Source organism: Neomonachus schauinslandi, chromosome 1, assembly GCF_002201575.2.
Source record: "Neomonachus schauinslandi chromosome 1, ASM220157v2, whole genome shotgun sequence".
NCBI classification, from domain to species: Eukaryota; Metazoa; Chordata; class Mammalia; order Carnivora; family Phocidae; genus Neomonachus; species Neomonachus schauinslandi.
The window spans coordinates 170,398,797-170,410,887 of NC_058403.1; the positions used below are offsets into that span (position 1 = coordinate 170,398,797).

A 12,091-nucleotide genomic window follows, 5' to 3' on the forward strand; every position below is an offset into this window, starting at 1 on the left:
TTCTTTCATTTCTCATCTTTGTTAGCTCTTTTTAAATGCCAGTCTGTATCAGAGTCAGATCCCTTTTCCCATTAGCATCTCTGTTTCATAGAATCCACGCTTTCTTTGTCTTGACTGAAAGCACAACAGAGACACATCTTTGTTATGTTTTGTTTTACATCCTCAGACAATGGCTGACTCTTCCCTCCTCTTGCCTCCGCTCTTTATCACGGAGTATTTTCTTAGGTCACCGTGATGGAGCAGATTTTTTATTTAACTCTATTTATTAACATTGGTTATGATTTTACCCAGGTCTTAGATTCACCAACCAAAAATGGGTTTATTCCTTTATTCACTCAAACTGACCACAGGGGCTCCCAGAATCGCCATCTCAAACCTTAAATTTAAAGCAATTTGATAGCCATATTTCCTTTCCAAATTACTGGTGTCTGGCTTTCATTAATTTAGTAAGATTCTGAGGAACTAAGATAGAGCTTTCTATTGCTTCAGTTATCACTGTCTCAGTGAACTGGTATAACCTCTTTCCTGTGTCCACACAATATGCCATGGTAGCCTCTTTCTCTATAGAGCATTAGTTAGAACTGTTGATTGCTAGTGATTCTGGGGAGAGGGAGATGGTGTATTGTGTGTGTGTGTGTTAATAAGTACGGTAGGTTACTTCCTCTGGATACCTTAGAAAAAATGTTTTCTCATAATAAGGAGACAGACATCAGATTTTTTAATTAGATATCCAGACTGAAATATATTTGATATAGAGGTATAACATAGCTCTTGTTGGAAGCCTTTAAAGATATCCTTCCCATATTCCTTGTTGTTAATTTAGTTGTTTAGTCATCAGTCTCTGCTCTAGTCTTAATGTTGTGTCTCCCCAAAATTCGTATTTTGAAATCTTATCCCTAACGGTAAAGGCATTAGTAGGTGGGGCCTTTGGGAAGTGATGAGGTCATGAAGGTGGAGCCCTCATGAATGGGATAAGTGCTCTTATAAAAGAGACCCCACAGAGCTCCCTAGGCTTTTCTGCCATGTGAGGATACCGCAGAATATTACCTCTAATGAACTGGGAAGAAAAACCCTCACCTGACCATGCCGGCACCCTTATTTCAGACTTCCAGTCTCCAGTATTGGGAGAAATAAATTTCTGTTATTTACAAGCTACCCAGTCTGTGGTATTTTGTTATAGCAGCTTGAATGTATTAAGACAGTCTTCGGGGCGCCTGGGTGGCTCAGTTGGTTAAGCAACTGCCTTCAGCTCAGGTCATGATCCCGGAGTCCCGGGATCGAGTCCCACATCGGGCTCCCTGCTCAGCAGGGAGTCTGCTTCTCCCTCTGACCCTCCTCCCTCTCATGCTCTCTGTCTCTCATTCTCTCTTGCGCAAATAAATAAAATCTTAAAAAAAAAAAAAAAAAGACAGTCTTCTATGGTTATATCTCCATTTGGCCTATTTGTGCTATAATTATAGGTAATTCCTCAAGTAAATTTTTGATGACTACCCACTGTTTTTAGTCTGATGAGAACTTTGCTTCTTTCTTTGTTTTTTACAAAAAGCTAGGTAATAATAAATCAGCCTTAGCTGCCAAGAGCCCATTTTTCAACACTGCCCTCCACTCTAACTCACCCCCTATTTCACTTAAAAATAATCTTTCGCAATATTTAACTTACTTTCAGAAAAACACCCAAATCTTCAGTGCTACTCCAGAGCCTAGTCTCTGCTGATATCCTAGACTTAGACTTGAACTACCCTCCCCAGCACGCATGGGCACTACCATGTCACTTTTCCTCATGGCCAGACAACCTTCCCACTCCTGACATATGTACTGCTGCTCGGTCTGTAATACTATTCCTTCATTCTATTCTTTCATTCTTCCAAATCTGAGCTCCAGAGAGATTTACTTCTTCAAGGAAGTTTCCTCCCAGTCTAGATCATGTCCTTCCAACAGACATACCTCATTTTACTGTGCTTGGCAGATACCGCTTTTTTAGAGATTGAAGGTTTGTGGCCACCCTGTGTTAAGCAAGTCTGTCAGTGCCATTTTTCCAACAGCATTTGCTCACTTCATGTCTCTGTCACATTCTGGTCATTCTTGCAATACTTTAAACTTTTTCATTATTATTACCTTTGTTGTGGTGATCTGTGAGCACTGATTTTTGATGTTACTATTGTAATTGTTTGGGGGCACCAGGAACCGTGCCCATGTAAGATGGTGAACTGAATTCATAAATGTGTGTGTTCTGACTGCTCCACCAGCTGGCATCAGCCCATCTCTCTCCCTCTCCCAGGGCCTCCCTATTTCCTGAGACACAACAATACTGAAGTTAGGCCAATTAATAACCCTACAATGGCTTCTTTTTTCTTTTTTTAAAATATTTTATTTATTTATTTGACAGAGAGAGACACAGTGAGAGAGGGAACACAAGCAGGGGGGAGTGGGAGAGGGAGAAGCAGGCTTCCCGCTGAGCAGGGAGCCCAATGCGGGGCTCGATCCCAGGACCCTGGGATCATGATCTGAGCCGAAGGCAGACGCTTAACGACTGAGCCACCCAGGAGCCGCCCTATAATGGCTTCTAAGTGTGTTCAAGTGAAACGAAGAGTCAATTGGTGCAGAAAACTTCACTATCTTATTTTAAGAAATTGCCACAGCCACCCCAACCTTTAGCAACCATCACCATAATTAATTAGCGACCATCAATATCAAAGCAAGACCCTCCAGCCAAAAGATTATGACTCGCTGAAATCTCAGATAACGGTTAGCATTTTTTAGCAATAAAGTATTTTAAATTAAGGTATGTGCAGTTTTTTAGACATAATGCTATTGCACACTTAATAGACTACAGTATAGTGTACATACAACTTTTATATGCACTGAGAAACAAAAAAATTCACTTGACTCATGTTATTACAATATTTGCTTTATTGCACTGGTCTGTAACCAAACCCACAATATCTCTGAGGTATGCTTGTATTTTACACGATCAGATCACTGAACCCTGTTCCTCTCCCAGCCCACAACCAAAAGCACACATTCCAGTGTGACTATCTGAGTACCCCCTTACTTCCCAACAGGCCCCTAAGTCTTACGGTAGCGGGACCATTCTGTTTTTGCTCACTGTTACATCCGCCACATCTATGCCAATGCCTGGGAACTGAGAGGCTCTGCTGGAGTTAGATATTTTTACTTTTTAAAAGCAATCTATTCTCTTCAATCTTGAAATACTAATTTACGTACTCCATTAGGACCCAATTATAAATCTCATTTATCACAACCATTTCCACTGAAATAACCTGGAACCGTATGTTGATAAGGAATGCTGGCTTGCAGATAGAGTGAACAAATTCAAAGAGTAGCAAGACTCAGAAAAGAAGGTGTAGGAATGTCTTTCCTATATTTAGGTGTTCATTTCAGAGCTGTGTTATACTTATTTTACAGTAAGTCAGAACAACAAATGGAAGAAATATGATACTTAAGTCAGCTACATTTTATTTTTAAAATCTTGTTTATCTTTTCAAAAGGCAAAAGTTTGCATAAAGTAATAAGAACTTGACCTCAAATACCTACAACCAAACTATTCTGGAGTTTCCCAGGTGTTCTCTAGTCTATGTTTTGCTTAAGAGAATGAGGAAGTGTACAAATTCCAAATTACTTCACAAAGTAGAGATTCTTCGGATATTTCTGAAATGCTACATTATCAACTGCAACTATCTCTCCAGCTGTGCCCGCCATATGGATTTATCAATTCCTGTGGAGTGTTGTAACACAACTCCTAACTAGGGGTTAATTTTGACGGTGAAAATTATGATAATGTGTTAACCTGCAACTATCTGATGATAAAAAAAATTGGGTATGTTACACGTGGAGACGTGAAGAGCTTTCTTGGCTCGGTAGAGAAAGCTATCAGTTGTTTTGTTAGTAGCCAGTATCTATGTAAGAGATCATGAACATTCTCCCAATCAGCTGCTGGATTAAAGATCTGACATATCTTCTGGTTCATTATGTAGATAGGGTTGGTCTCCCTGCAGAACTCTTACTGCTCCATTTGGAATTTTTTTATTTATTCTACATGTCTCAAATGACAAAATCATTAGTGAGTATAGTTAGGACAAATCAGCATGATTGGTTAAAAAAAGTTTTTCATCCATATTCTTCATCCTTGATGAATGTACAGCCACTTAATTAAATCATTTTCTTTTAAATCAGTATTTGGATACTACACAGCATCAGAAGCTATAGCCCCATCTTTAGACAAAATGCTACAATTTATTTTTTTGGATGCGAACTTTACTTGGCCAAATGTGTAGTTTTCTCTGGTCTTTGATTTGGCCCTACTTAAGTTACTGTCTTCCTAAATGTCTGAAAAGTAACTGAATGAGTTACAAAGTACATATAGCAGAAAAATGGCTGACTTCCTATTTGTTCTTTAATACTCACAGGATCAAGATCCCTGATAGTACTGAACATTTTGGAGCCTTCACTTTCTGATCTCCCAACCAGAGTCTATTTCCAAATTTCCAGGACTCAGGCAGCATTTCCTCATTCTATATACTGCACCATTATCCTGCTTAATTCAATGTAACATCATGATGCACTGACCTGACAAAACACCAATTCCTTGCTGAAAATGTATCCAAAGAGCTGCTTGTTTCTTCCTCAGCTGAAAAGATGAGATTCATAGGACATATTTCCAGTGGGCATTAAAACAAGAATGGTTCCCATACATCCTGCAGTGATTGTCCACTGGATTATTTATGAAATGCTCAGCCAGGTTCATGTTGTTGAAAGATCGGTGTTGATCATTTGTTCTGTTCTGGCTGGTACATCCCTGGTAGTACTCTACTGGATATGTAATGTGCTTTTCACATCTCCAGACTCTTCACATCCCAACTAGCACCTGTGTTCCAACACAATATCATCCTTCACTGCTTTCTGGGACAGAACGACTCCAAAAGAGAAAGCTCAACATGAAATTGAGCTTTGTTGAATGATCACAGTTTGCAGATCATTCAGCTTTATGGATCAAATCTCAGTTCCCAAATGCCATTTCTTTTGGTGCTAATGCATTTGGCCTCGACTTTGACTGATCAATGGGCCTCTGGTTCTAAGGATCAAACCTGGAGATAATCTCTTTGATTTTTTTTTTTATGTTAAAAAAAAACATTTCCAACTTGAATTTAAATCTTTCCACAAATACTCTTATATAGTGCCTATCATTAAATTAAATTAAATACAGAGTAACTGTCAGGAGAGATGTTGGGTAATTAAGGTCATCATTAATTAACTAAAATGCTTTGGTTTCTGCCAAATAATGAACATAGAAACATTTACACAGAAGCAAAGAAGGAAAAGAAGAGAAAGAAAAAGAATTTCTTGAAATCTATTTCTGGAATAACTTTTTTTTTAACTAAATGATTCTCTTTAGGTGACTGAACACAAAAAAATTTAATTAACTGCTATTTATTCAGTGGTTGAGTTTATTTCTAAGTGCTATGGATTTGCTATAGCTGCAAAACGGCTTCAACATCTCTCTAACTAGGACTAAAAGGAGAATTAGGTAGAAAGTATATGGCTATCATTCCTGGGGAACTCTTCTTAGAACCCAGACCAGCAATTCTCTATACAGTTTAATTTAAGAAATTGGTGGCTTGGCTGCATAAGGTTTAGAATTATTCTATGGCTAGGGAATGTTTGCTACTTATGTACTCATTTTTTTCTATTCATAAGTATATAGTTATTGACATCAAGGCACAAAAACGTGGTCATAAAACATTCAAGTTGTTTTAAAGAGCTGGTAGGAAAATCAAAGGCAAAAAGTATGTCAGCAGTATCATAGAATAAGCTTAACTAATTGTGGAGATGACTGACATCAGAAATATTGACCCTCATTCTTGTAGTCCTATCCAGTGGGGGAGAAGCATGTCATTCTTTGAGACATGCAAGGCCTAATTCTCTCCTTTTGCTTCCTTTGCTGATTCTTTCTTTGGACTAAATGATCTCATGGCTGTGAGAAATGGAGCCTGTATTTGGTATAATAAAGACAAATAATCCTAGTGGCCTATCCTCCCAAACATGAAACACTCCACCATGCCATTTGTGTGGGACAGTTTATAACAAATAGTCCCTGCTCAAAGTGGCTCTTTATTCTGCTCAATCAGTGAAAAAAGGGAGGCTTAATGAATGAAGAAAAGCATCACCTTCCAAACTGTTTCACATTACTCTATGCTGACTAAATCACTAATGTCTAAAATCTCCTTTGATTGGCAAAATAAGAAGGAAAAGAAAAAGGGAGGAATTGGAACATTACATTTCAGATGAAGGAGTTCAGGTTCACAGATTTCAAAGGAATATGGTAGAGTCAAACAGCACAAACAAGACTGCCTTAAAAATGTTTAATGCTTGGGGCACCTGGGTAGCTCAGTTGATTAGCGTCTGAGTTTTGGTTTTGGCTCAGGTCATGATCTCAGGGTCTTGATATCGAGCCCCACATTGGGCTCCGTGCTCAGGACAGAGTCTGCTTGAGACTCTCTCTCCCTCTCCCTCTGGCCCTCCCCCTGCCCTACTCTCTTGCTCTCTCTCAAATAAAAAAATAAATCTTAAAAAAAAAAGAATGTTTAACACCAAAAACAAAACAAAATAGAAAACACCACCCCCCTGGGGCGCCTGGGTGGCTCAGTTGGTTAAGCGACTGCCTTCGGCTCAGGTCATGATCCTGGAGTCCCTGGATCGAGTCCCGCATCGGGCTCCCTGCTCGGCAGGGAGTCTGCTTCTCCCTCTGACCCTCCCCCCTCTCATGTGCTCTCTCTCATTCTCTCTCTCTCAAATAAATAAATAAAATCTTAAAAAAAAAAAAAAAAGAAAACACCGCCCCCCCCAAAATACCTAGTAGTCTGTGGTACCGATTAACCTATTATTAAAGGTTACCTTTTCCTCATTGAATTGCAATAGATGTCCATTTAAGTAAATATATGAAGTTTCTTAGGTAGACATAAAACTCAGAATGCATTTTCCATAAAAATATTTAAAAAGGTGGCTTATCCAAGTTTGACTGACCCCTAATATATGTTTTTTTTTACTGAAGTGTAGTTGACCTACAATGTTATATTAGTTTCAGGTGTACAACATAGTGATTTGACATTTCTATACATTATGCAATGTTCCCCATGATAATCTTAGTTACTGTCACCACACAAAGTTATTACATTATTGACTGTATTCCCTATACTGTTCTTTTCATTCCTATGACTTATTCCTTTTATAACTGGAAGTTTGTACTTTTTTTTTTTTTTTTAGAGAGCGAGTGGGGAGGGGCAGAGGAAGAGAGAAAGATTCTTAAGCAGGTTCCATACCCAGCATGCAACCCAACGCAGGGCTTGATCTCACAACCCCGAGATCATGACCTGAGCCAAAATCAAGAGTCAGATGCTTAACTGACTGAGCCTCCCAGGCACCCCAATGCAAAAGCTTTTCAGTTTGATGTAGTCCCAATAGTTTATTTTTGCTTTTGTTTCCCTTGCTTGAGGAGACATATTCAGAAAAACGTTGCTAAGGCCAATGTCGAAGAGATTACTGCCTGTGCTTTCTTCTAGAAGATTTATGGTTTCACATCTTACATTTAAGTCTTTAATCCATTGAGTTTATTTTTGTGTGTGGTTTAAGAAAGTGGTCTGGTTTCATTCTTTTGCACGTAGCTGTTCAGTTTTCCAACGTTTATTGAAGAGACTGTCTTTTCCCCCATTGTATATTCTTGCCTCCTTTACCATAGATTAACTGACCATATAAGCGTGGGTTTATTTCTGGGGTCTTTACTCTGATCCATTGATCTATGTGTCTATTTTTGTGCCAGTACCATCTTGTTTTGATTACTACAGCTTTGTAGTTTATCTTGAAATCAGGGATTGTGGTACCTCTAGCTTTGTTATTCTTTCTTAAGATTACTTTGGCTCTTCAGGGTCTTTTGGGGTTCCATATAAATTTTAGGATTATTTGTTCTAGCTTTGTGAAAAATGCTACTTGTATTTTGATAGGAAATGCGCCGAATCTGTAGATTGCTTTGTAGAGTATGGGTATTTTAACAATATTAATTCTTCCAATCTATGAGAATATCTTGCCATTTGTTTGTGCTTCAATTTCTTTCATCAATGTCTTAATAGTTTCCAGAGTACAGGTCTTTCACCTCCTTGGTTAAATTTATTCCTACATATTTTAGGAAGCCTTTAACTGTGCAGATCGTTGCCACATTTATTACATTTTCTTATTCTAACAACATATTTGAGGGGTTTACAAAATATAAATTTCATTTGGGTAGAATACTGTATAAGGATTTGAGAGTTATGCTGGAAACAAAGATATAGGGAAAGAGTAGGAGCCTAAAATGTGGATGAGAGAAAGTAGAGGGAATAAACTGGAAGTGGAGGAACTGCTTCTTGAGGAAAGTGGCCAGTTGTCCAAATCACATGGTGATAAAACTAGAATCCATCCATTCTGATGTCAATTTTCCAGGGAGTATGATATGATGGATGGGGCCCAATAAGTAAACCTCTTAAATGTCAGCAATACTTAAAATCCAAAGGACAGGGCACCTGCGTGGCTCAGTTGGTTAAGCGACTGCCTTCGGCTCAGGTCATGATCCTGGAGTCCCGGGATCGAGTCCCACGTCGGGCTCCCTGCTCATCAGGGAGTCTGCCTCTCTCTCTGACCCTCCCCCCTCTCATGCTCTCTCTCTCTATCTCATTCTCTCTCTCAAATAAATAAATAAAATCTTTAAAAAAAAAATCCAAAGGACAGTGTGTTATGGTCCCAGGTTTGGTTCTGAGTGCGTCTTTGTGTGAGACATGAGGGCAAGAACTAAACTTAGTGTCTATACTACAGTAAAATGAATTGATGTTTGGAGCAAATAAAGATGCACCTGAAAGTCTGAAGGTACACTGAACTGGTAAACATAGGAGCCAAGTATGGGGCAAGGGTTAGGAATAAGGCATGGAGTGGGGTTAGGCAGAGCTGTCAGCTTGACAAAATGTGGTTGTCTTGAAGATTATTCTGGGCATAGAGGGAAACATTTTAGCATAGCAACATCAGTCCAGGTCCAAGACCTGTCAGCATGGTTTGAACTCATTAAGAAACTGGGTGAGCCCGATCCTGAAGTTGACATCTGGATGCTAGAAACAGTATATGTGGGATGACAGAAACTAAATAGGGCCCAGAGAAGTTACATAAGTGGCCCAAGACCACATAGTAAGGTAGTAGGAGATGTGGGTCTGGAATGTAGGTGTCCCAGTTTCATGATTTTTCCTTTGTCCCACAGTAAATACAAAATGACCCAGCTGAAATAACTATACTAGGGTTATTATATTTGTGGATATGTACAGATCAAATCAAAGTCCCTGGACCTTGGAAATGTTTGCAAACAGAGAGGTTCTGCTGAGACAAGATCTACTTGATTCTGTAATGCAGGGGCACACATTTTCCACCCCGGCTGCATATTAGAATCATGTACAGTGCTTTTATAAATATAAATGATGCCAGAGGACCTCTCTCAAGAAAGGCACACTTAATTGATCTGGAATGGGGCCCAAAGAACCCCTGGCATAGAGAATCCAGTACCTGTTTCTACTGTTGTCTCCTGAACTGGAAAAAAAAAGGGTCGCGTTCTAGGCAAAGATAACTCTTGACCCTGCCATTGATTAGTGTGTGACCCCACATAATCTCTTTGCTTCGATTTCCTTATCTATGAAATACATGCCCTTACTTCTTAAAGGATTACTGTGAGGATCAGAGATAATATAATGGAAACTAAAACATTATAAACACCATGAAGAACTCTACAGATGCTCTGTTATAAGGTCCCTGCATCTCATGCTATGTGAACAGAATCCAACTTTAATGGGAATGTGTTCTGTGTAAAAGCATCTAATGATGACAATTATAGCTGGTTTCTGTAAAACCCGTAACAATGAAAATCATCTTAGAATCAGAATCATGTGGTTTCTTTTTAGTACTCTAGGAAACCATACTTACACTAATAATAATGTAGTAAAAGCTGGACAGATATAAAATGCTATTTTTGAAGATAAATACTTAAGAAAAAGCCAGTTTTTCTTGGTTGTTCATCTCCCTTATCAACAACCACAAAAATACACGAAGTAAAGGTAAATCCTGAGGTGATTATATTTTATTTTAAATTCTTTTAAAACAAAAGTGCTCAACCCTTCTGCTTGGATGATGTGGAAATCAAAGTCCTCTATCTCAGCAGTGTGAATCTGGACTGGGTTTGTAGAAGGTGATCAAAGTGGGTGCATCTTAAATCTGGTGCTGCCTTAGAGTCTCTAAAACAATAGATTTGTGGAATCAGAATATCCTTGGGAAGTGGTGGGACACCTATGGTTTTAACATGTTGCCCTGGTTATACCTCAGCTTCCTGCCCATCACTGGCCAGAAGTGAGGGGTGTGTGTGTGAGAGAATCAGATATAGCTCAGGGCTTCTCAAACTGTAATGTGCATATGAATCACTTGGAGATCTTATTAAAATGTGAATTCTTATTCACTAGGCTCTGGGTGGAACCTGAAACTGTCTTTTTAACAAGCTGCCAGGTAAGGCAGATGCTGCTGGCCCAGGGACCACATTTTGAGTAGCAAGGATCTTGGTGACATATAAAAGGAAGGTGAGAACAAAAACCTCCCTTGAACAGTTCATGAGGAATTCACTGATGAATAATACAATTTTAGTATAGTGGCAGGAAGAATCTCAAAGTACCTTGGTTCTATTGCTATTTAATGAGAGCTTGGTTAAGCATCATGAATTCCTGGTGCCAAATGACCTTGGAGTTGATGGAAAGCAAGGAGAAAATTCTGGATCTCAATAAACTCTATTTCTAATATGAAGGGACACCATGGACAACCAGAGCCCATCACAGTGATTTCTATTGTTTGGTGTTTGTGTTAAGATTTAATAGTAAAATCTATGCAATGACATCACAAATGAATTCGTATCTATTAACCAAAAGATGACAAAGATGCTACATGTAGTGATTGGTAAAGTACTGGATATACCTGCTGACTGAAATGCTTTTCAAAATAGATTAATTGTTGCTCATTTCTATGTTACCCTAAGAAGGTCTGACTGCACAGCTTTTGAAAGAGGACATGCAGCATTCTTTACAATGGATTTCATGCCATTACTCAGTATCCCACTGACACAGTAAAAGGCTGACTCATTTCCTTCCCTCTGCATGATCTGTTACAATTGAAACTGGGATACCATATGCTGGGTCTAAAACGCTCAGTATGTCCAGTGGCTCATGGTGATTCTGCCGGCTTTCAGGTGATACACAGCCTGGAGAAGCAACGAGAGAATCACTGCGGTGCAGTTTGCACTGAAAGGTTTTGAGTAATTGGGGGGATTTTATCAGATAATCATTGACTCCACTGCCTCAAACTGATGGCTGTCTGAGATGCTCTCTTACACCCTTCAAGATCCTCTCGGTTTTCTTGCACATTTCCTTGCCTTGCCTGCCTTGCCCACAGTGTTACTGAGCATGCAAGTTCTGATAAAGCCCATAATGAGAATATTTATTTCCTTGTCTTTCACCATCAGGACTGTCAGGGATGTCAGCACAGCTCAAGAAACTGGATTTCAGAGCTGCCGACTGTTGCCAGCAGAGACAAGCACATTGCAGGGGATGTCTATGAAAATGTTTAATATATTTCTCTGTGGGAAGGGGAAAGCCTTCAGGTGTCTCACTGCATAGCGGCACAGCAACACTCCAGGTGCTTTGCCTTTCCCAAAGATACTAGCATACCAGGGAGAGGTGGGGCACTTTGTTTCTTAATATGCCTACAAGATTAATTTTTAGAGTTGCTGCCATGTTATGAAAGTTTAATGCTGTGAGGTAGACTGCAGAAGAAATCAGCAAAACCTTTAATTCTTATTTTGATCCAATTTCATCATAGGAAGAGAAAAGTTAGTCTGAGTGAGCTTGACTTTAACCTAAGTATATGTCCAGTTAATTGCCTTCTTCATATAAATGACAGAGCTTCAATAATGCAAACCTACTGGATAAATATGTTTAGTCTTTATTGAGTTATTACCATGTAATGATACAAC

General features: G+C 39.1%; 1 protein-coding gene across 1 annotated transcript in view; it reads right to left on the bottom strand.

Annotated features, from left to right (window-relative positions):
- The window catches only part of CNTN4 (contactin 4), a 703,244-nt gene that overhangs the window by 228,186 nt on the left and 462,967 nt on the right, over positions 1-12,091 (bottom strand). The window lies entirely within an intron of this gene.